The 25,769-nt window shown below is 42.8% G+C and overlaps 1 protein-coding gene and 1 long non-coding RNA gene across 4 annotated transcripts in view; one reads left to right on the top strand and one right to left on the bottom strand.

Annotated features, from left to right (window-relative positions):
• Positions 1-25,769, bottom strand: part of Ptprr (protein tyrosine phosphatase, receptor type, R) — a 267,022-nt gene that overhangs the window by 46,324 nt on the left and 194,929 nt on the right. The window lies entirely within an intron of this gene.
• LOC120093594 (uncharacterized) lies at positions 1,872-25,582 on the top strand. Its single transcript, XR_005486948.2, has 4 exons — positions 1,872-2,813; positions 4,728-4,869; positions 19,219-19,274; positions 19,779-25,582. It is a non-coding gene; the product is annotated as an uncharacterized LOC120093594 (long non-coding RNA).

The raw sequence follows: 25,769 nt of genomic DNA, 5'->3' as shown, positions 1-25,769 counted from the left end.
TTGAGGAAATGCCAGGCCAGTGAGAAATGCTGGCAGTGGGTTATATCCAAGCCTTGGAATAAGAATGGAAAAACACACAGCCTGAAAGTGGTTAAGACAGTGATTTGTATAGTAATGTCTCCTCGGTACCCACATCTGAAAGGAGGACTTCACAGGCCTTCAGTCTAATTGTTGCCCCCTATGTCTCTGGCCACATCAAATCTGGATTTAGTCATTAATGGTGAGCTTAAGGCCCTCTATATCTAACTAGGTATTTTAATTCTTCTGATTTAAATTGTTCACGTACTCAGTTTTCTAGGAGACAAAATTACTAAGAAAGAAGATTAGAAAAGTAAATTCTTGTTGATTTGAATAGCAAAAGTAAAGCAGTGAGATGGGCCCTTCTCCCTGTGGGACTGACTGTTTATAACTCCACATTCTGGCACTATTTTGTCCTATGTTTTAAGGACTCTTAATTAACAATATGCTTCCCTTCCCCTATGCCTTTACTTTCAAGTAAATTCTGGATGGTGGCCTCTATCCGAATCCCTTGGCAGATGGAAGGGCAACATTTTTACACAAGAAAAAGAGACAAAAAAACCCCCCAAAAAACAAAAAAACTAAGTTAAATTGTAACAACTGAAGTGTATAGAAGTTGAAATAGCTGATAGTATGGTGGCTCATATAAAAATTTCCCAAAGGAAATCCTGCATGAATGAAAGGAGGTGGCTCAGTGGTTAAGAGCACTCTCTGCTCTTCCAGAGGTCCTGAGTTCAAATCCCAGTAACCACATGGTGGCTCACAACCATCTGTAATGGGATCTGATGCCCTCTTCTGGTGTGTCTGAAGACAGCTAGAGTGTACTCATCGTATACATAAAAATAAATCTTTTAAAAAAAGGGGGTATAAAAGACGCCTTCTAGGCACGAACCTAGGAAGATGGGAAATGCATTTCGCTCTACACCACCAAGAGACTCTTACGATGTAAAGAGCATCTTTGGTGTAGGAGTTGATGCATTCCCCCTCCCCTCCCCCCACTGCACTGGGAAGAATCTTGGCTTCTCTGTGGAGTGACTACACAAAGAAGTTCAAGCTCCTACCTGGATACCTAACCCTCCTGCCTCGGCCTCCTGGGTGCTGAGACTAAAGGTATGCCTACCATGCTCAGTGAGTATCCGACATTTTATATAAGTCAAGGCAAAGTTATTATTTAAAAATTAGAGTAATCAGTAGAGCACCCACGAAGCAGAGGCAGGCGGATCTCCTTGTGTTCAACATCAGCCTGGCCTATATGGCAAGATGAATCCAGCCAGGGCTGGATGGCTGGATGGCAAGGCTCTATAGTAAAAGATTAAAAACAAACAAACAAAAATTCCCAATCTTCCTCCCCCCAACAAAATCCTGCAGGTGCATGTGGGAAATATACATATGGGAGACAAGTGTAAACTTGTTACATTGTACTCTAGGCTCTGACCTTGGAAACTGATTAAACCAATGCTTTGCCCCATGACTTATACTTTCTTGGTCTCAGACTTTCTAGATCGTGACCAAAAGTAATGACAACCACAGGACCACACTATAAAAGGTAAAGAAAGATAAATGTATTATGTTTTTCCCAGCTTGGTTTCCTGTACACAAAATACTTGTGTGAGTAACTGTCACAATGGCCACATGGTAATTCTTACCCCACACTGTATTAATATGGTGATGTGAGATCTATGGGTGTAGAGGAATTTTAATCCTACAACATGGCTGCTCTGGATGGAATATAGAAACACCTTTAATCTCAGGAGTCAGAGGCAAGCAGATCTCTGGGTTTAAGGCCAGTCTGGTCTAGAACAAGTTTCAGGTAAAGAAAAGTTAGGTCCAGGTGTGGTGAGACCCGTGTTTAATCCCAGCATTCAGGGAACAGACACATGCAGATCTCTGAGTTCTAGTCAGTCAGTCTGATTGAGTCAATGATTGGGGAGTGGGGGTGGGGGAGGGAGAGAGGGAGAGAGAGAGAGAGAGAGAGAGAGAGAGAGAGAGAGAGAGAGAGAGAGAGAGCAAGCAAAGCTTTACCAAGACAGGTTGCACGTGAAGACAGAGCAAGCCAGAGAATGAGAAGGAGCCAAAAGATTGTAAGTTAGTTTGAGGCCAAGCAGAGCAATTCAGTCATAAGTAGAGACTGAATCAGTCAGCCTGGAGAGGAGTTTGGCCCGTAACAGCTGACTTGAACCAGCCAGCCAGAGTTCAGAATGAACTAGAAAGGGTGACTTATTCAGCAGCAAGCCTCTGAGATGACAGTTACATGAGGTGAATATAAGTCACTGTTACGAATGGGGTCGTGCACTGAAGAGCACTAAAGAAATGCAGAGTTGGGAGAACTGGACCCCGTTGGTTATACCATGTGGTCAGCTCTGAAATCATACATACAAGTAACTGTCAATTCCAAAGACTCGAAGGACAGTCACCAAAGTGTCAGAGGTTACTCCATTTATTACTGGGGCTGGTTTCTTCACTTTAAAGGTATTTTCTATTTTAGTCTTTGTCAATGTCCTTCAATGTAACACTTCCTATCCCTGGGCCTTTCTCCAGTCTCTCCCTGTCTGCACCTGGGTAGGCAGTAAGCTGTATCTTAATTCGGATCTGCGTCTTTTAGATTCAGAGCCCCAAGTGTAGGAGCTCTTTCCCAGAACAGTTTTTCTAATATACACATATCATATTCACCAGAAATGATCTTTCTCTGCAGTGTGAACAGCTTGAAGCAGAGATATGAGCTTCAGTTCTCCCTCTGTACCCCCTAGCATGTGGAAAGGGACATTCTCATTGTCTATGGAGACAGATGGCCGCAAGTAAGTGGGAGAGGGTAATGCAATCTGATGGCTTTCCCGGTTCTCCCAGAAGTGTGTAAACCAGAGGGTGACTTTAGATGAGATTTTGAAATTTTGAGTAAAAACCAGCTGTGGCAATGCATACTCATACTCTCAGCACTTCATAAGCTGAGGCGGGAGGCTAATTTAGGCTATGCTGTAAACACCAGGTCACCTAGAACTGCATATCAAGACCCCGTATGGAAAAATTGAATGCATAAGATATAAGTAAAAAAAAATAATGAATTTTGGACTGTGCAGGTACAGGTAATGCTATTTTTAAGATTTGGTGTGAAACTTGTGTAAATATCCATGAAGTCTGAGTTGTAACATTCTGAAGACCCGAGAAGATTCCATGTACACAAAAGCAAAGCAAAGCACCACATTCTTCCCAAACCGAGAATGATTACTCTGTATCTTCTTCTGCCATGGGGTATTGTTTCCGCAGTCACTCACGAGGAGGACTCCATCAAAAAAACAAAAACAAAAACAAACAAACAAACAGAAAGATAAAACAGAATGTTGGTAGCTCCAACTTTAGTTCCTAACTTTAGGTTTTTCTCATTCATACAATGACGATGAAGAAATTAGACCTCAATGAAGAAAGCGATCTTTCTAAAACAAGAAATCTGAATTTCAGTTGGTTTATATATAAGGGTGAACACGGATATAGACGCATATATGCCCCATATTTTGTAATTAATTCCCCATTTGCTTACACAACTACCAAGAAATCCATTCAGTACTGACTATCTGCTGTTAAAACCATCAGCTGACTTCAGCTAACTCAGGAATCATCAGAAAGTGTACATCTTTTTTTTTTTTTTTTAAATGGCTCTCAACAAACTGGGAATATGGTAGGGAGATTTCTCAGTCCAATGGAAGTCACACACAAAAGCTCCACAGGTCACATTTGCTTAACAATGAAAGATTCAGACCTTTTTAAGCAGAATAATCTTGAAAAGGGAAGGTAGGAGACTCACATTTTATTCCAAGTTCAAAATCTCTACAAAGTTACACTCATTAGCAGCAGCAGCAGCAGCGACAAACAAGAAAAACAGGTTACCATAAAGATGGATATGAAGATCGATGGAAGGGAATTCGGAATCCATACCTCAACAAGAAGAGATACCCAAAATAGAATTACAAGGAGAAGCTGTTGCAAGTATCCTGGGAGGCCGTAATGACAGTGGAAGGAACTGCTGGAGAGATTTCATGGAAACTGGAGCTCTTGCCTACTGTTACTTGGGAGTGGGAAATGGTCTAGCCATGGTGGAAAAGCAGAACTTCAGAATGTTAAGCCTGTGTGGCTCTGTGTTAGGTCCTCTGCATATCCATTTGGGCGTTAGGCAAGCACTCTGCTACTGAGCTGTATCCCCAAGTCTCACGATATGTTTTAACTTGAGGCAAGTTCTCCCTAAGTTGTAAATACACTGGCTTGAACGTGTTCAATCTCCCTCTTCCTCTCCCTCCTCCCCCTCCTCCTCCCCTTGCCCCTCCCTCTCTCCCTCTTTCACTCTGTCCTACACAGACCTTGGATTTGTGGTCCTTCTGCCGCAGTTTCCACAACTCTGAGATTACAGGCCAGGGAGGCTGCAGCTCAGATTCTTTCCAGTCTTTATACCAAAACCCTAAACTTGTTTCTAGTTGTAGGAGAGAAACATTTATAAAGTTACTCTTCACAAATTAAAAACAAAACCAGAACATTTCCCTAGTACAGAATGATTTGTGTTAAAGACTCATCTATCTAAACCACGTGTAGGTTTATGTCTGCCATCCCAGGACCTGGGAGGCAGAAGCAGGCAGGAGTACTTGGAATTCTAGGCCAGCAAGGAACACATAGCTAGACCTTATCTATGGACCGACTGATTGACTGATAGAATTTCTCTAATCCAGGCTGACCTTAAAACGTCGCTGAAGAAACCTTGAACTTCTGATGTGCCCCGTTTACTTCCTAAGTGCTGAGGACATAGGAATGTGCCACCACATTTGACTTACGCAGTGCTGGGGATTGAACCTAGGGTACCATGAGTGCAAGGTAAGCAACCTACAACTGAGCCACATTCTCACCCTCAGCCTCTGTCTCCCATCTAAGCAGGCCTGCAATCCCAGCATTCAGAAGGTAAAGCCAGGGGGATCGTTTATTGAAAGTCAGCCTTGCCTACTTTGAGAGTTTGAGACCAGCCAGGGTTTCAATAGAGTCTGACTTTAAAAAAAAAAGTAATTACTTCTAAGGTCAGGGTCTATGCACCTTGAAAGGTCTTGATCTTGTCTAACGTCCATCACAAGTATTTACAAGATCTCAGTTATCTGCTATAAGAAGCAGATATCTGGGCTGCAGGGACAGCTCATTAGTTAGGAGCACTGGATGTTCTGCCTGAGGACTTAGGTCTGATTCCCAGTACCCACATTACAGCTAACAAGCACCTGTAACTCCCATTTCAGGGGACACCCTCTCCCCACCTCCTGTGTCACCAGGCACATATGGTACTCAGACATACATGCAGCCAAAATACCAATACACATAAAGTAAAATTAAATAAAAAAGAAACATATAGCTTATGTCATTACCAAGACACCCCAAGATCTACCTTTACCTAAAATGAACTCTCAGCAAAAAATATGAAAATCTACCGTTTCCAAAGTTTCCCCAAATGTTCAGCCAAGAACAACAACTTACTTGAATACCCATTCCTGTGTTTGTTCTATGTTCATTGCAAAAGGCACCACCCACAAATGCAACTGTGGGCTTTGCTCAGCCAGGCACTTTGCGAAGGGTGACCTTCGCCCTCTAGGGGACACTGGCCTTTCATCCGGGAATTGCAGAGTAGGGAGTTGCTTCCCTTTGGCCAGTAAAGAGTCAGTGACAGTATTTAAAGCTCCATCACTCCTCAGGTGGAAGGAAGGAAGGGGCCAATTACCTGGAAGGGTTGTGCTCCTGATAAAATATATGCTCCAGACCACCATGATTGCCTTCCCGCCAGTATAAACACACAATCATGTTATCGCTGCTGTCTCTGATAAGGGTAGAGGTTTAAATATAAATTATTGACGGGAGTTGCCAATAGTTAAAATAGGCTTTTCCCCCTCAAGTGGCAGAGACTTGTCTCCTGGATGCCATTTGTAATAATTCATTGTTATTCCTGGGTCTTTTCTCATCCATCCACAAGTAAGATAATTGCAAGATAGCCTTGGAGTTCAAGGGTCCTCTGCCACAGTGCAGGCATCACACACGGGGTAGGATACAGGAGCCAAGCCTTTACTATGTTTCATTGATTACATTGTATCCAAGGAGCAGAGGGACTGGAAAAAAATAATACTTCTGGAATTTTAAAAATATCACATACATTTTAAGGACTGAACTAGTATTTGTTATGAAAACTACACTTTGATGCTTCCAATAAGAGACACAGCCCTTTCTCTTCTGGAAATAAAAATATATACTTTAGCCAAATAAACAGAAAGAAAAAAATTACCTGCAAACAACTTCTGACTAATATTTTAGAAGCGGTTAACAATTTTGGTCTAAAATGAAAATCATGTATGGACTCCTCTTTCTTGTTGAGGTGTGGTTGGTATTCCACAGATTTTACAATTCTAAAGTGCAGAACTGAGTACGTTCGGAATAGTCACTGAGTTGGGTCAGATGGATCTCAGGACAGGTGTGGTTGCACATGTCTTTAATCCCAGCATTGTGAGTTTGAGGCCAGCTAGCGCTACACAGTTCCAGGAGAGAGAGAGAGAGAGAGAGAGAGAGAGAGAGAGAGAGAGAGAGAGAGAGAGAGAGAGAGAGAGAGAGAGAGAAAAGGAGGGAGGGAGGGAGACAGAGAGACAGAGACAGAGACAGAGAGACAAAGAAGTCAGAAGTCAGCACAGTAAAATTTAAAACATCTTCCTCACCCTCAGAGGAAACTGCCTCTCCACCCTACGGCTCTCTCTACCCCGGCCTTAGAGATGTCGTTTACTTTCTGCAGTTATCGGTTCACTCATTTCTAGTAATGAGGATTGACCCTAAGGCCTTGTACATGCTAAGCAGGAGCTGGAAGCCTAAGCTACACGCCCTACACTTGTGCACCTGGAATCTTGGGGTAGCTGTGCGCCAGACTCCTGGTGCTCGGCATACTGTCATTAAGGCCCTCCATATTGTGACACTTGGACGTCCTCCGTTACTTTCCACGTAACATTTGGCTCATCTGACTGCTAACTGATGGACATTGGGTTGTTCCATTTTTTTAAAAAAAATTATAAACTGTTCTACTATATTTAGATATAAATTTTCATGGCGTACATTTTATTTCTTCTGAGTGTATGTCAACAATACATTGGATTGTTATGGCATCCGATCACTATGCTGGTGGTGGTGGTGGTTGTTCTTTTCCCTTTCCTCCTCCTCCTCCTCTTCCTCCTCCTCCTCCTCCTCCTCCTCTTCCTCCTCCTCCTCCTCCTCCTCCTCCTCCTCCTCCTCCTCCTCCTCCTCCTCCTCCTCCTGTCTGGAGACAGAACTCAGGCTTTGCGCATGCTAGGTGAGTCCTCTACTTCTGAGCTATACCAGAAGCTCCAACATTTCACTTTATGAAGCTCTATCAAATGTTCTTCCCAAGTGGAGAGACGACTTACCATTCCCAGGCACAACATACTAAGTTTCTAATTTCTCTACATTTTTGTCACTTTACAATACAGTGAATTGTTGTTGTTATATTATTATTATTATTATTATTATTATTATTATTATTATTATTATTATTATTATTACTGCAATCCAAGTGAAGGAGAAGTGGAATTGGGGCTTCAATTGCATTTTCTTAAAATTAATTGTATTGATGACTTTTATTTTTGCATTGGTTGCTTATCTTCTTAAAGAATCACCTGTTCTGATTTTTGTTTAATTTTAACTGGCCTTGCCTTCTTTTTTAGTTCTAAAGCTCTTTACATATGAGAGATGGTAGTAGATCTTTACCAAACATAAGATTTATAGTGACTTCCTTCTATCTCAGCTGTCAGTTGGTTCTCTGTGATGTGGTTTTATGTGCCGTCTGGACTGAGATATAGATGTTCAGTCATTAGATATTGGAGTATTTATATGAGAGTGTTTTGAATGAAATCAACATTCAAACCAGTATATTAGCAAATCTAATTGACCTTTATAATTTATAATCCATTAGGCCTCACTAGTCATCCTGAACAAAAGAAGAGGGCTTACCCCACCTTCCCCTTAAGTGAAAGTGAATGAATCTGGCTTGCACTGGTCTTTGAAATGAGATTCAAACTCAGCCTTTCCTGTATTCCTAGCCTGCTGCCTCTCAGACTATAACCACCCCATTGACGTTCTTTGGTAGATAGGCTACTGAGTCACCCTGAAGACACAGGGTCTTCCAGCTTCCTCTGTGACATCAGTAATTCCCATTAACATGCCTTTATGCCCATTTCCCCAATACTGGTTTGTTTCTATGAAGACCTCTAATGTAAGGTCTGTCTTTGGGTTTGTGTATTTGGTGTCTTACCTGAGAAATTACTGTATAATGTAGTCCCAAAGGTCCTAGGAACAGACAAGCTATGGTCTCCTGACTTATGTGACCAAGGCTAGCTGTGAATGCAACCCAACACGAAATCACAATTCAAATGACAATACAAGGCGTCCTTTTGTGGTTTGTTTTTGTAACTTGAATGAGTGATTCTCATGTACTAACTTTGTAGAGGACAACCTCAGAGTACAATGTCAAAAGCTTAGGCAGACAGGAAACATACTTTGTCCTGTAGCTTTAATGATGCTCAACTGTAGAAGTTCTGACTTTTCAGTATAAAATTCTCCATATGTGTGAATGGAGACATAATGAAAAGTCACCAGCACACTACCAAGAATAACATGGGGGATGTCAAGATAAAACCTCAGTCTCTATCATAGATTAAAGTGGACATCACAGGGGGCTGGTTCCAAGATCTGCTGTGGATGCCCCATATGGTTTACATTAAGTACTATATATACTCTCCTTCTTAAGTATATGTATCTGTGATAGTTTAACTAATAAACTAGGCTTACTAAGAGATTAATAACTAACAAATATCAGTGCACTATACCCATAGTTATATGACTGTAGCATCTCTCTTTAAGACCTCTTATTGTACTGTGTTTGCCCTTCATATCTGGTGACATGAGCTGATTGCACTGTTTATTGTCGAGACAAGGTGAGCTGGCTAATGTAGGCATTGGGATGGGATGTTGTCTCAACACCAGCACGGGGTAGGACTATCAGGAACTGAGGCAGTTCTCACGTGACTGATAAGATAGGTAAATACACAGCATGCATACACTGGACCAAAGGATGATATATGTTCTGTGCAAGACTGAAGTGGAAATTTCTAGATGTGTCATGTGATGCAGACTAATGTGATGTTTTGCTGAAGCAGACTCATGGGATGCTTTACCGAGGCAGACCCATGAGAGGATACGTGAAGTTTGGAGCGAGTATAAGTAGGATTCAACTGACAGTAATGGCATGCTTGCATAGCTAACTGTGCAACAACCCTTCACTGGTCTCATGTCTTCTCTGATCTTTACTTCATTGAGAGAGGCATGGCAGAGAACTTCTCCTGGCTTTCTGGCTGGTTCAGGTTGTCGACTTGTGCCAATTCAGTGGAGGCCTGGCTGTTTCTGCTGGATCCTGCCATCACTGCTGATTCATGTTTTGTGAACTGGACTGTTGGTATCTTGACCCTACTGAACTGAACTGCTGGTATCCTGACAACAAAGATTGGAATCACTCCAAAGAACTAATTCTAAACAGGTTCACATTCCCTTGTCCTATTTGCCATCTTTTGTCCCCTACTTTTTGATGATGGACTAGGAATGGAGGGGTGTCAAAGCATTTGAGAACTCTTATTAAAGTAGGCTTTGAAAAATTTAAGCCTACATAGGACAGTGTGGGATAATAAAATTTCAACATACCATTCATAATGGATGAAATTTAAAACTTATGAGCTGTTGATCTCTATAATTTAAAAACATTTATTTAGTTTTTTTCAAAATTTTTTGTGAGTGTGCACATGCATGTATTTGTGTGTCAGGGCATGTGTGGGCTTCAGAAGACAACTGTATGGAATTGGTTCTTTCTTTCCATGTGGGTTCTAGGAATTGAACAGAGGTTAGCACTGTTACTGATGAGCCAACTGGTCAAGATTTTTGTTTTTTGTTTTTTTTGTTTTTGTTTTTGCTTTTGTTGCTGTTGTTTTTGTGTTTTTCTTTGAGACATGGTCTCACTTTGTAGCCCAGTCTGCATGCTAGTCCTCTTGTTACAACTTCCCAAGTGCTAGGTGACAGGCATGGGTCACCATGAGCTAAGCTAGGTGACAGGCATGGGTCACCATGAGCTAGGTGACAGGTGTGTGTCACATGCTTGGGTGACTTCTACATTTTTAGTGTAATATTTTTGCACCATAGTTGATGACAAATACTTGAGATCCTGGAAGGCGGAAGCTCAGGTAAGAGGGACTATTGCAGTTTAGTCAGTGTAAAGTAGGGACCCAGAGATGCCTTCTTGGCCTGCATCACTGTGTCTTCTGTAGATCATCATCCACAGAACACGATGATGTCCCTGCACCTTTACACTGACTGCTGAGCAGTCATCTGTGATATACAATCTTTCCTTCAAAAGAAACACCGCTGTGTCAGTGTTCATCTAGAAAACACTCATTTAACTTAAATGCAAAATTAACACATAGTTATAAAGCCTTCTGAAAATATCTGTTTTGCAGTGCTGGGGGTCAAACCCAGGGCTCCATATATGCTAACAGGTGCCCCGCTACTGGGCTGCATTTTCAGCTCATTTGTAAAGTTTTCAGCTAGTATGGTGACATGAAGAAGAAAGGCTTCTCTCCACGATCCTTCTCTCTCCTAACTCCTGTTCTTGCACATATGACTCCGGGGCCTTATGCACTTTCCCTTCAGCACATATACACAAAGATAACAAGTCTTAGGTCAGAACAGTCCACTTCATTTTGCATCTTTTTCCACCTTATACTATATATTGAAAAACTTACTAAAGTAGCAAACTAATTTTATAAATAGTTATTTATCTACTGATAAATATCTACTTATAGTTATTTATTTCTAGTTCCTTTCACCATTACAATGTTACAGTTGGTTTTCTGGTGCTGTATACATTTGCCCAGTCACGCAGATATATCTCCAGGAATATAAGTTTATCCTATTCATCCAGTACAGCGAAATTAACTTTCTTTATCATTTAAGACATAGGACATTTTATTTCCTCTTTATCAGTGCGTATCATTATAACAGAAAACAGCTTTTAAAATACTGCCATTATAGACATGACAGAAAGGACCATGTACAACCCCATTATATCCATATTCTAAATTTATCTTCATGTTTCAAGTATAATTATTAATAATTTCCATCTTTTCTATTATCTACCTTATAAGCAAATTTGAGAAAAAAATTAAATGCGTCTCCATGGAAATTCATTTACCTATAAATTATAACATGGAGTTGTATACTTAAATATTATGAAAACCAAGACAGTTCTACAAAGTTTGAAATAAAAAAGACACAGAAAAATAATAAAATATTTTCTCTTCCTTTGTCAACTATTTGTTCTGTCCTCTGGGGACCAAATTCCCCACCTTAAGATTTCATCAATTTTCTGGAGATGTAGGAAAATAGAAACTTCTTACAATGGCCTTGATATTCATGGCAGTAAGCACCTGGGTATGAAACAGAGTTGGACCACATCAGGTGGTCCTTTCTCCCTAGTCCTGAGAGATCTTTAAAAGTAACATTTACGTCTAACATGAGAGACATTGCATCATGCCCTCTGGATATACAACTTGCAGTCATTAAGTTTTCTCTGCAAGAATTTGCTATCCAAATGACTTCTGCAACTGTACGGACAAAATCAAAATGTCCTAAACTTAATATATTCATTGACGATTTTCTAAGGTAAATGGATGTGGAGAATAAGGAGAATCAGTCTTTAACCACAGCTACGAGAGTATTACTTGTCTCCACCCAACTATCCCCACCCCCGTATTGTTTTATGAGTTAATTCATTATTTCTCATTAGAGTCTTTCCAAGTGGAATACACCTGATATTTACCTAGACAACTCTTCATCTTTGAAATATTCATAGTGACACTTCTTTACATCCCTAGGACACGACTCTGAATAATGTGATAATGAACAAGGAGGGTCTAGAAATACTCACTGCCTTCCAAATAAAGGGAGAGATGAGACGGAGATGGCATGGGACACTAACCGACTGTCAGGGGAGCATGTTAGCCATCTTCAGATACACCAGTGACACTTTGTTCTGAACAATGGTCCTTTCTGGTGGCAAACACAGACTCAAGGGATATAGCGACGAGTCTCATCAAAGGTGACAAGGGCAGAGCCACTAGATTCGGAAACTAAGAACACAGCGTTTCTGTCTGATTTTTGAAAAGTAGCTCTAACTGCTACTAATGTAACTGAAGAAGGAGGAAGATGAGGAGGAGGAAGGAGGATGAGGATGAGGAGGAGGGAGAGGAAGGGAGGAGGGGAGGGGAAGGAGGAGGGAGGTGAAGGGAGGATGAGGAGGAGGGAGGTGAAGGGAGGAAGAGGAGGAGGGGAGGGGAAGGAGGAGGGAGGGGAAGGGAGGAGGAGGAGGGAGGAGAAGGGAGAAGAGGAGGAGGGGAGGGGAAGAGGAGGGAGGGGAAGGGAGGGAGAGGAGAAGGGGAGGGGAAGGAGGAGGGGAGGGGAAGAGGAGGGGAGGGGAAGGAGGAGGGGAGGGGAAGGAGGAGGGGAGGGGAATGAGGAGGGGAGAAGCAAAGGAAGAGAAGAGGAAGAAGAAAAGGAAGAGGAGGAAGAAGAGGAGGAGGAAGAAGAAAAAGAAGGAGGAGGAAGACGAGGAAGGGGAGGAAGAAAAAGGAGGAGGAAGTTTCAAGGAACCTCCAAGGAAGTTCCAAGAAGGAAGAGGAAGAAAGAAGAGAAGGAAGAAGAGGAGGAGGAGGAGAGGAAGAGAGGAGTGAGCACAGGACATTCAGGGCATCCTGACAAAAGTCACCACAGGATGCAGGACAAAATCACTATAGGGCACGTCCCCTCCATGCCCCTGGGATGCTTGACAACCTCCCAAGGTGGAGGAAGACGGCTTCAAATGCTTCTACATGCCAGTGCATTGCTTTTTATGCAAGATTTATAAGTACAGGAAGAAAAATGAGCAGAGCTGTTCAAGGCTGGCTTGGTCTGAATTGTGTGTTGCTTGTTATAATGTTTTTTATTGATTCCTAAGGAATAAAAAGTATTTTTGCCTTCACCATGTACTCAACAACCGCAGCGCAAACCTCAGCCAGTGATTCTGATGCACCCATGTTCCTGATCTCTGGTATGAATAGAAACCCATTCTAAGATGAAGGAAAAAATCCTTAAAAGTCCTATGTAACTGTTGTATTTCAAAGGTCTCCGAAAGTTAACAATCACATTCACATTTTGGAATTGCGTTTTGTGGCAATATTCTTTATTTGAATATTCTTATTACGTATGTGAAGTACGATTTAGTTGATCATCCCCTCTTACCTCCCCATCCTCCTGTCCCAGTTTAGCCCCTGCCTCCACATTTCCCTTCCACTTCATGTCTCCCATTCCTTTCTCCCTCCGCTCGCTCCCTCAGCCTCTCTTTCCCCCTTCTCTCCACCTCCTTTCAGGTCTGACTCACGTTTACATATAAGCATCACAAGGCAGAAACTGCATATGAAAACAACGTGGTGGTTTTCTTTCTTTCTTTTTCTTTTTTGTCTGAGTTTTATTTTCTTCTTTTCTTTTTCCTACTTCGTTCGTTCGTTTGTTTTTTGTTTGAGACAGGGCTGCCCTGGTCCTCACCATGTAAACCAGGCTGACCTCGAACTCATAGATGGCCACCTTCTTGTGCTCCCTGAGTTCTGGGATTAAAAAGTGTGTGTCACAAATGCCAGGGCTTCCTTCTGAGTTCCTTGGTCTCTGTGGTTAACGTATTTGCTTTCCAGATCCTTCTACTCCCCCGAAAGTTTCATATCTGAGTAAGACTCTGCTGTGTGCCTGTGTGGAATGTTCATCGTCCAGCATGGAAGCTGCCCCCTTCCCTTGTCATCCTGATTAGAGCAGCAGCAGACACAGATGTGCGATGTCTCTGTGGTTGGATGTGTAGTCAGGATATGGAGGTCTTTAGAACCGTACCAGGAGTAGTATAACTTCATCCATGTGGTAATTTCTGTTTTTAGACAGTTGAAAATCCTCCATAGTTAATTCCACAGGGGCTATACTAGGTTACACTCCCATCAGGAGTGCATAAGAGTGGAATTCTTAATTACCGAACATCCGAAAACAAACTACTTTAAAAATCTCAGTGATGAAGGTAGTAATACATCTAAGAAAGATGTAAAAACCTCCTTGGGACTGGAGAGAGGGCTCAGTAGTTAAAAACACACACTGTGCTGCCAACTGTCTTGGACAATCTAAATACTTAGGGCTTTTCTATATTGTAAACTGGGTAAAATGCTGAGAAATCCCTAAAGTTTTGGAATTATGAGGGATTTGTATCTGTCCATGGAACATACTCCTATCAGTTTGTATGTATTAAATATGATAAAGTGTGGCTTCTGAACCTTTTTCTTTGCTTTCACGTATCAACACACACATTTTTACCAAACTCCCTATGTCAGATGAGCACATGCAGAAGTGTGAACTCAATTAAAAAACACACACACACACATACTCGCACACACACACACATACTCGCACACACATGCATATGCATTCACACACACACAGTCATACTCACACACACACACACATACTCGCACACACATGCATATGCATTCACACACACACAGTCATACTCACACACACACACATACTCGCACACACATGCATATGCATTCACACACACACAGTCATACTCACACACACACACTCACACACACACACACTTACACACACTCACACACACAGATACATACAGACACACACAAGACACACACAGACACACAGAGACACACACACATACACACACTCACACACACACTCACACACACACTCACACACACTCACACACACATACACACTCACACACACATACTCGCACACACACACATACTTGCACACACATGCATATGCATTCACACACACACAGTCATACTCACACACACACACACACTTACACACACTCACACACACAGACACATACAGACACACACAAGACACACACAGACACACAGAGACACACAGAGACACACACACATACACACACTCACACACACTCACACACACTCACACACATACACACTCACACACTCACACACACTCACACACATACACACACATACACACTCACACACACTCACACAGACAGACACACACACATATACACTCACACACACTCACACAGACAGACACACACACATACACACACACACTCACACACATAGACACACACAGACACACACACAGACACACACTCACACACACACTCACACACATACACACACACTCACACACATACACACACTCACACACACTCACACACATACACACACTCACACACACACTCACACACACACAGAGACACACAGACACACACACTCACACACAGACACACTCACACACAGACACTCACACACACAGACACACACACTCACACACACAGACAGACAGACACACACACAGACAGACACACACACACATACACACACACACACACACACACACACACACACACACACACACACACACCCCGAAGAGCTTAGGACAGTCTGCTCAGAGGGACAGAGCTCATTAAGTGAATGCCACAGGCCAGTTCCTGGAGTTCAGCTCCACACCTAACAAATTCCAAGAGTTCTTCAGCCCTAAGTGAGTCAAAATACATGACGGAAATAATTTTTGACAAGAACTCTTGGTCTGAGCTTTAAGTAATCAGTATCTGGCCAGGACAGGGATCACCCAGTATCCTGTGGAGGAAAACAGCTGACGTGAGGCCCACGTCGCCTTCCCCCTCCTAATCAGGCTTTCTAATGTACTGCCAATTTGCCCCTAGGCTGTCCTCGATAAGGCCACAGCATTACTGGAATCCAGGGTTCACCAAGTGAAGTCCTGGGGTGCAGGGCTGCACATTGCCTGGAGTTTCTTTCTCCGATGCAATTGTGCTTCATGGAGGAAGTTCTTTTCACTTTGAATCCCAAAGAGACCTACGGCCCCAGCCCTTACTAAATTGGACATTGTTCTGTAGAGAGAAGAAGGCCTAAGTCTTATTTTAGACTGAACAACTTGGAGGCATCCAAGCACGGCATAGAACACAGTGAAGGAGCAGTAGGAGCTCTTCTCAGGGATGCCAAGTCTTAGGGGCTGCAAACTTAAGTGGGAAGCCCTGCTTGGTGCATTTGGTTCTGAACCAATGCAGAGCCCCCTCTGGATGTCAATTAGGGACAAATGGGAGGAGCGCCTTTTGGTGGCTCCTTTCCAGCCTTGGGATCCTTACGGGGGCTCTTGATCCTTGTTTATTTCATTTGGCTTTAAATCTTAAAAGGGCTACAAATGCCTCAGGTAGAATTTTTGTTGACAGAAATACAGCAGCTTTAATGTTCTTTAAAACAAAAGGGAAAAAAAATGTGGCTCAGGGTCTCCCGCTGTCTGTGTGGCTCACTCGCGCCACCTATAGGTGGAAGGCAGGAAGGCAGCACAGATGATAAAATCTACGTTCATAAGATGGGTGGTTACACGGAGGGAACGACAGTTTGTCTGTACAATGTACATCGGCGTGGGCACACAAGGCTTCTCTAGTGCACACTTCTAGTGTTTCCTCTGCACATGGAGCCTAGTTACGGTTGTTTGTGATTCTGGGTCATTTTCTGTAGTGCTAAAGCTAGGCCTAGAGGTGTTCTTCTACATTTGAATATGCTCAACAAATGGTTGTGTTTCCCAGCTCTCTTATAGATCCCAAACAATGTGACCTTCTGAAGGTCAAAGGTCAAATTTGAGAAGTCACCGGTCAGCATTAGCATCTGTACAGATGCTATCTCACAGCAATTCCTTTTATCCTAAGCACGCCAAGAGAATTTAATTTTTTTTAAAAAAGAGTATATGTTGTATAAACTATTATAATGAAAAAAAAAAAACCACTGGTGATAACACATTTCCTGAAAGAAATCTATTTCACACATGTATGGTCTCTGTATCTTGGCTATTCTATAAAATCTTTTACTTATGTTTGGTAACATCTGTCAAAAGTCCTAAGGCTCTCAACTTTAGGGGTTAGGAGGATACAGGGGGAGACCAATGGAGCGGCTTTGGTCTGCCACTTGTTCAACATTATACAGTATGAAATGCTGGCCAAGAATATATGATACCCACGGGACATCGCACTTCACTTGGGGCACTGCTGTTGCTTGTTCCCCAGATAATCCACCCCCAGATGGGGGAACCAGCAAGAACCTTTGGAAAATTTGCCCCATGTAGGATCCACCAAGGACACCTTTGCACCGAGAAATACTAAAAGACACGCCATCCCACGTGAACGCCCCCGACTTCTGGCACCAGTGGTCTCGCCGCTTCTGTGGCTAGCTCCGTGTATCGACCGTTTCCCGCAACACACCTTCCTACCCACTTCCCTGTCTTCTTGCTGCTACTACCCTGGGTACTTTGGGATCTTGTGCCTAGGCCTGACACTGGCCTCGGGTGAATAATACGTTTCCTGTGTAAAAGCACAAGACGTTTTAGGAACAGGAAAGGCGCATCCGGTCCAACATACCTGCCCTTTTTAGGTTTATCTCGGTGTTACCTTCGTCCATCTTAGACACACATCTCTCGTAATCCTCACCATGAGATTAGACGTGTCTGTTAATATCATCATCTTTAAAGCACATAATTTCTGAAAACACTTTGGAAGGCTGCTGTGAGTTTGTAGTTTTATATTTTATGGAGCCATAAACTCCAAGTTTGAAAACGGAGACGCCAGAGACGTTTACTTTTAGGGTTGGCAAGGTCAGCCCACTTGATTTTATTATTCACCCTTAATATGGTTGAGTTGATTTATTGCTCGAGTTCTGGATACCAACATTTTCTGTCAAGTATTTGGAGGTAAGAGGTGTGCTCCTGTGAACAGACTCTCACAGGAAGATACTCTGTAGGTGGCTAAGTTCATAAACATCCCAGACCTGTTTAAAAGCTTAGCATTCTCGGGGCTCCTTTCCCGGCCTCTGTTTCTCATTCCACATCTGGAATTCACAGGAGGGTGAGGTAAGCAACTCACCATCATAAAGAAGGTGGGTGTTTATTCCACACACACGTCACTGCTCAGAAAAGATGTGCGCTTTCAGTCAAAAAGCCAGAAGAGAACGTCCAGTGCAGGGCCCGGGGACGAAGGGTCCTTAGCAACATTTAGGCCAGTGTCTGCAAACATTATGTACCGATTTCTCAATCTTTAGCCCTTACAGGTCAACAAAGCACTGAGAAGACCCTGAAGCTGTCTGCCAGATGTCCACCACTGATTAATTTGTCTTAAGTTCAGCCAAAAGGGAAGAAAGTGGAGCTCGCAGAGCAAACACAATCAACATCTGACCAACCAAGGCTTCCTGTCACCTTGGGAACAGAATTGATTGGCTCTGGCTTCCTGTGTACAAGTTAAAAACCAGTAGCAACTGTAGTAACAAGAATAAACTACAGATAAGAGACGTGGAAATGAAACCAAGTCATATCACTAGAATTCAGCCTGAGCAGACCTCGTGAGATGGCGTCGGAGAGCAATTTTTCAAAGCTTATTTTACGTGTTAAGTAGATCCATTTCTTCTAGTTTTTCATAGTTTGGGCACTTTAAAATCTATAGAAAGGTCATAAACTTAAAGTTATGTCAGGGTCATTTCAAGATTCATGATTTCCTTGTCTTTAAAAAAAAAAAACACAGAATCAAACTTTACTGCTATACCAGGGTGATTTCTTAGTTTTTGCTTTTGTTCTGTGCCCTGAAAAATAAACTTTCTCTACAAATTCCATGCATGTATCGATACTATAAACTTTGGAAATATATGATCATATGAGATAAGATAACAAAAACGTCAATATTTGCTTTTTTGTTTGTTTTATAATTTTCTTATCTCTTCAGAGCTGCTATAATCATCTGCATTAAAATAATTTTTAAATTATTTTTTTGCTCATGAACAAAGCAATGGATTTTACCATGACACTTTCTATACACGTATCACAATGTTGTATTTGTGCTCCTCCTTCATGACCCTCAATACTTCCTCCCTCCCCATCCTGCTTGTTGTAAGAGCAAAGCTACACTGTGTATATGAGAGAAGACATGGGATTAGAAACTTGGTATTACTAACGTGGTACGTGCTGACCTTATCTATTTCTACTTGCTTTTAGGCTGGATTGGATTCTGAGACGTTATTCCCTGCTGCTTTATTCATTCACTTAAAAAGGTATTTATTGCACATATAAATATATAAAGTTACGTCCATAAACAGAATTATAATGCATGAGGTAGCTTGATTGATTTGTACCTTACTTTTTTTAAAAAAATTATTTATTTATTTAATGTATATGAGTATATCTTTGCTGTCTTCAGACACACCAGAAGAGGGCATCAGATCCCATTACAAATGGTTGCAAGCCACCATGTGGTTGCTGGGAATTGAACTCAGGATCTCTGGAAGAGAAGTCAGTGAGTGCTCTTAACCACTGAGCCACCTCTCCAGCCCTGTACTTTACTTTGTAAAAGATTTAAACAGAGGGATGTCCTAAAATTAGATAACTCTACAAAGAGACACATTCAAGTTTTTGTGGAATCATGAAATGGGAAAGCAAGAATGTTGGCAAAATATACTTCCTTTGAAAGTTTGAGCCAGTAACAAAAATGACCTTTTTTTGTGAAATATCTTTTGAAGGTTACATAATATATATTTTTTTTGTTCTTCCCATTTCAGAATCACTCTCAGACTTCACTCATAAGTAAGCATAAATCACAAAGCGCTCTTCACATTGCATTTCAGAATGCATGAAACTTGGTCGCAACTGTGGGAAGTGTGGATTCTAGAGTGTGATATCCACTATTTTTTCTCCTCCGTGGAGCAAAGATACATCTCTGTATTGCTGTTGTTGCCACTCACCATTTATGGAGAATTGGTCCCAGTATCTTCCACAGATGCAAAACCTGAGTCTGCTGGAGTCCGTACCCACGTGTGTGACTGACACTTAACTGTCTTCATCTTTAAATTGCCTCTAGATTGCTTATCACACCCAATGGGATGTCAATGTTCTGTACGTGGTTGTTACACTGTATTGCTTAAAGAGCAACATTGTAAACATCCCGTAGGGGCTCCAGAAAGATGCAGTTCAGTTTGGCTCTGCAGTTACTGGAGCCAGGAGTGGCAAATGGAAACCCTGGTGTGAAGATACAGCTGCGGTTCTTTAGACCGCTCTAGAGTTGATGGACATAAATAATATTGAGCATTGAGACGAGCATGTGGTACCCAACAGATGCTCTGCAACTGTGGGCTGGCGTCTTATTTATATCCTTACCAAGACACTTTCCGTGTGATGCCGGGACTGTGTGGGTCTCTGTGCTCTGGGTGCTGTGCTTGGTATCTCTCTTCTCACCAGTACTGTTGATGTGCCTGCTACTTACTCTGCTCCTGCTGCTGCCTGAATCCCGAGTGTACACCTGCTAATGAGGGTGGGGGTGGGGATGGGGGGCTGAGTCCCACAGTGAGACTGGCCATGGAAAAATTTCCTTTCTGAAATTTGAGACTGGGTCTCCCTATGCTCTCCAGGCTGGCTATGACATTCTGGGGTCATGAGCTCCTCCTCCTGCCTCGGACTTCAGAGTAGCTGAGAGTACACACATGAGGGTTTATGATGAGCTGTATTTGAGTTTTGCTTAAATATACTTTTAAAATTTCTTTAGCAGCAATATTGTCTTATTTGGGGTTTTACTGCTGTGAACAGACACCATGACCAAGACAACTCTTATAAGGACAACATTAATTAGGGCTGGCTTACAGGTTCAGAGGTTTAGCCCATTATCATCAAAGCAGAAACATGCCAGTGTTCAGGCAGGCATGATACAGGAGGAACTGAGAGGTCTACCTCTTCATCTGAAGGCTGCTAGGACAAGACTGACTTCCAGGAAGCTAGGAAGAAGGTCTTAAAGCCCACACCTGCAGAGACAACTACTCCAACAAGGCCACACCCACCCAACAAGGCCACACCCACCCAATAAGGCCACACCCACCCAACAAGGCCACACCCACCAAACAAGGCCACACCCACCAAACAAGGCCATACCCACTCCAACAAGGCAAAACCTATTAATACTGCCACTTCCTGGGCCATGTGTATTCAAACCAACACAAATATATTAGCTAGATAGTTGATTAATTTTTTTTGTAAATAAAGACTGGTGAAAACATTGATATCTTGGCTTAACAGTATTTTACACTGTCTGGTGGCAAAGGTGAGAAGGGATGTAGAATGCCTCCCTCCCAGTATAAGTAGGACACCATATACTCTGTAACATCCCATCAAAATATAAAACAGAGAGAGACAGGGTTAAAGGACATGATCTATATCTAAGTACACACTTAAAGCCACTATTTATTTATTGTTATTATTTTAATCTCACATGAAACCTTTCCCCATGATTTATCTTTATGTTTAAAAGGAAATAATCTTGATAAGAAGAGAACTATTTTTGTATATCTGAGCCAAACCATTCCCCGAGAATGTTCTTGGGTTGGCCCACAGCTGAGTTCTGAACAATTACCCTGGCATTATCCTGAAAATAATCCACACAAGACCTACTAACACTAAATAAAGCACAATGGAATACAATTCTCCTCTCGATCTAGGGACAGCAGTGATATTTCAGTCAGGAAATCTAAGCTTTTCCCAATGCACTGTACTCTTAGACTTTGGTCACCAAATACTTTAGGCTGGAAACAGATTGCTGAGTTCGTGGCTGGACCTGAACTCTGGTGAGAACCAATTCCCCATCACTTGGGAGAGTTTGTATCTATGTCAACTGTCCTTACTGTACAATGAATGCTGCTAATTCTTGCTAGGGTTCATGGTGCATCCCAGCTGAGGGCACGTTGGTTCTAAAGGCCTCTGTCTAGCAGGGACCTCTCAGTTAAGACAGAAAAGGAAATCTCATGTGCTAATAAGGAGAACATGTGTTCTTGGTGCTGTGTTCACAGCAATGGTGAAGGGTACCAGCCTCAAGCTCATTTCCTCTGTGGCCCCTGGGAGCAGAGTTGCAAGGCAGTGGAAGCCGGTTCCCACAGGATCCTGAGGGTCTTTGTAAACAAGCCAGCTAACATCTTTGTGTTAGCTCCTCGTCTGTAAACAGTCAGCATCCTGACTCCTAATAACTTTAGAAATGAAGCCAGCTATGAGAACCCAGTGTAATGGATCAGATAAGGGTTATTGAGGTATTGTGGGGTCTCGGTCAATCGGATTTATAAAAATCAAAAGTCTTTTGATTGGTAATGTTTGACTCATCTGATTTCCAGAGCTGTGCTTCTATTGGTAGGGTCATGACTACTGTCTTCACACAAGGGCTCTCTCACCATTAGGTGGTCGTAGGAGCCTTTCTGTGACTTGGACTAAGATCACTTAGACCATAGTTCCCAAAGAGAACACCTTTTTAAAAAATATTTATTTATTTATTTATTTTACGTATATGACTATACACTGTAGCTGTCTTCACACACACCAGAACAGGGCATGGGATCCTGCCGCAGAGGGTTGCGGGCCACCATGTAATTGCTGGGCGTTGAACTCAGGACCTCTGGAAGAACAGTCAGAGTTCTTAACCTCTGAGCCATCTCTCCAGCCCATAAAGAGAGTAACTTCAATACAGAAAAACAGACTAATATCAATGTATAGTAATACAAATGTATACATGCAGACATACTGGTTTTGATGTGTGTATTTACCGAGTGTCTATGCGTTCCTATGTATAATCGTCCTCAAGGCTCTGCAAGGGATTGGATCCAGGATCCCAGCAGATGCCCAAACTGTCAGAGGACCAAGTGCCATTAAGGAACTGGTGCTGCCCTTGCACATGACCCACGGCATCCTTCTGCAAGGTTCAAGTCGTTGCTTGTTTATATACAGCCCCGCTACAGTGTGAAGACCACAGATGCTGTTGCAGTGTTTAGTGGTGGGGACGGGAAGAGCATCTGTGTGTACTTGGCATGGCTGCCATCACTCCTGCCCCCACACGTGTCTGTCTGCATTTGGTGGAATCCGCACACATGGGACTCCCGAGCATGGAGGGCAAACTGCACAGATGTTTACATGGCCTCCTCTATTTCCCAGATGCTCCTCCAGCCCTACATGACTAACTTCCTGGGTCAGACTCCATACATTTTTTTCTATGAACTCTATTAGGCCTTCCATTCTGCCTAGAATACGTACAAGTTTAGTTTCCCTCAGCTGCTCTGTTAGAACAGGTTTGGGAATGGCTACTCTACAGGCCGTCTCAACTAGGGCTGCACTGAAAAGAAGTCATGAGGCTCTTGTTCCCGGTTTGTTTTGTTTAAGACAAGGTCTGTTATAACCCAGCTGGCCTGTAACTTACCCCTGCAGCCAGGATTGGCCTTGAACCTGCTTCCTCCTTCTACGTGACGTGATGTTATAGGAGTGCTCTGAGCTCTAAAACATAACCCACTGCTCCACCTGTCCCACTGAGAGGCAGTGGCAAGTGAGAATGGGGCAGGGAGATTGTATTTAGGGAAGTCCAGTGTATACAAGGCAATGAAAGACCAGGAAAGTATATGGGCATCACTAAACACTGGGCAGATGGGTCTCTAGGAAGCTTACCGTTTAGTTTAATAAACTATACAATTCAGTTCTTTATGAGGAGTAAATGACTTTAAAAATATATGAAAAATATGATTACAGTTAAGCCACATCTTCGTGACTGTGTTCATTATTAGTATTCTGAAGTTCTCCACATGGCAATACTATTTGATTTTAAGTACACACGGCCACCTTGGGGTTATAAAAGACCTGGGTGGCACTGCAAATGAAAGATAGTAATTCCAGAGAGACTTGTGTTGATGCAGTGTAAAAAGGGTTTCCCAAGGCAGCCCTCCTCACTCTTTACTGGTATCACTCCAGAAGCTAAGTAAAACCAAGCCTGGGACTGTAGCAACGAGGGCCTTCATTTTCACTTCTAGGAGTACAGTTGTTTGAGTGTGCCACCTACAGGTCATATAGAGAACTACACATTTAAATTAGAAAACTCAAGGCTCCCCATTCTCAAAAAATATTTATGTAGAAGAACATATTGGTGTGCGTGGGGCGCCATCCTCTCAGAGGAGAGGGCTGGAGGAGATGGGGGCAGGTGTTGTAGGAGGGGGAAAGGGAAGGGGCAGTGATTGGGTGGTAAAGTGAATGAATGAATGTATGAATGAATGAATGACGAAATAAATAAATGAAGAGGTATTTAGCAAAGAGATCTCTTGCTCCTTTGCAGCTCTCAAAGATTTTTATATCCGGGACAGGGGAAGTAACAATGAGGAACTTATCTCTGTGCACACGCTCCCAAATTATCTGTTAGCGGAACTCCTAAACTGACTTTGCCCAAACCAAGCCAACAAGAATAACAACAAAAGCCAAAACAGCTCTGCTAAGAAAACCCAAACTCAAGCCTTCTGATCCATTTCCCTCTCCTTGCGTGTGCTTGGTGCCTTAGAGCACACATATATGCTTTCTACTGTTTAGTGACTTACCTGAGAGCAAATTCCCTTTCCCACACCTGGCTTAGCACAGAACTCTTCCTTTCTCCACTTTTTGGCTGGACTGTCTCTATCGCTCTGCCTCCAATAGTTTGCTGAGAACAAAGAGAGTCACAGCACATCTGCAGAGTTGGAGCAATGTACTCTACACGCTGGTTTAAATGATTGATTTAGACTCTCCCATAGAACCCTGGCAGTAGAAAAAGCCACCGGCGGAGGACCAAGATGATAAAGCTCTCTTGCTCGAGAACTGGAAGAACATGGCCAGACACTAGGCAGAGAGTGAGTGACCTTGGGATGCTCAGGCCTAAGTGGGATCTCTCCATTCAGTCCCTCCCCTCAGGACTCAAGACACCCCATGCAAGAGAAGGCAGAAAGAGTCTAAGATCTAGAAGGGATGGAGGACACCAAGGAGACAGAGCCTAGTAAACACATCTGAACTCAGAGAGACAGAGGCCTGCACAGGTCTGTGCATGGGGTCCTAGAGCTGAAAGGAGCAGCAGACACCTGCTCTTACCCCTAACACAGACGGTATCTCCAGTTGACAACTGCTTCAAAGGAAAGATTAGTTTTCTCCAAGGGAGTCTCTCCAGAGAGACAAGCTGCCACTCAGGTTAGGTGTGTGCCCAGCAGAAGTCGGAAATGCAGAATGAACTCAATAGCATTTTGGAAATCTCCACTCTCATGATGTCTCAGAGCTCCCCCCCCCATCCCCTCCTCCCCTTCCCTCCCTCTTTCTTTTTAAATGTGTTTTCCTGCAGGTCCTTTGCAAGACACAGAAAGGGGGTGGACCTGAATGGGAGAGGAGGTGTGGGGAAACTGGGAGGAGTAGAGGGAAGGGAAATCGTTATACAGGTATGTTGTATGGAAAAATATTTTTTAATAATGGGGGAAGGAAAATTCAGTCCCCCCCCCCCCCATGTAAGATTAGGTGGCAAGTGAATCAATATGCCATCTCCACTAGAGGGCAGTATTTCTCTAGATTGCAGCCAGATGAGGCTGACACTAGCTACAGAAACTGATCTGAGAATGCACCCCCCCCCGCCAGCATCCCCCCCCCCACTACACCTCTCCATGCATGAGGCTTGCTAAATAGGGCAGCGCCTTAATTTGTAATATATTCACACACACAAAAGAAGACAATTGGTTTAAAACTCACATAATTTTGCT

The sequence above is a fragment of the Rattus norvegicus genome, chromosome 7, assembly GCF_036323735.1.
Source record: "Rattus norvegicus strain BN/NHsdMcwi chromosome 7, GRCr8, whole genome shotgun sequence".
Taxonomy (NCBI): Eukaryota; Metazoa; Chordata; class Mammalia; order Rodentia; family Muridae; genus Rattus; species Rattus norvegicus.
Note: the sequence above shows the minus strand (reverse complement) of the source record. Positions and strands in the feature narration are given on the sequence as shown.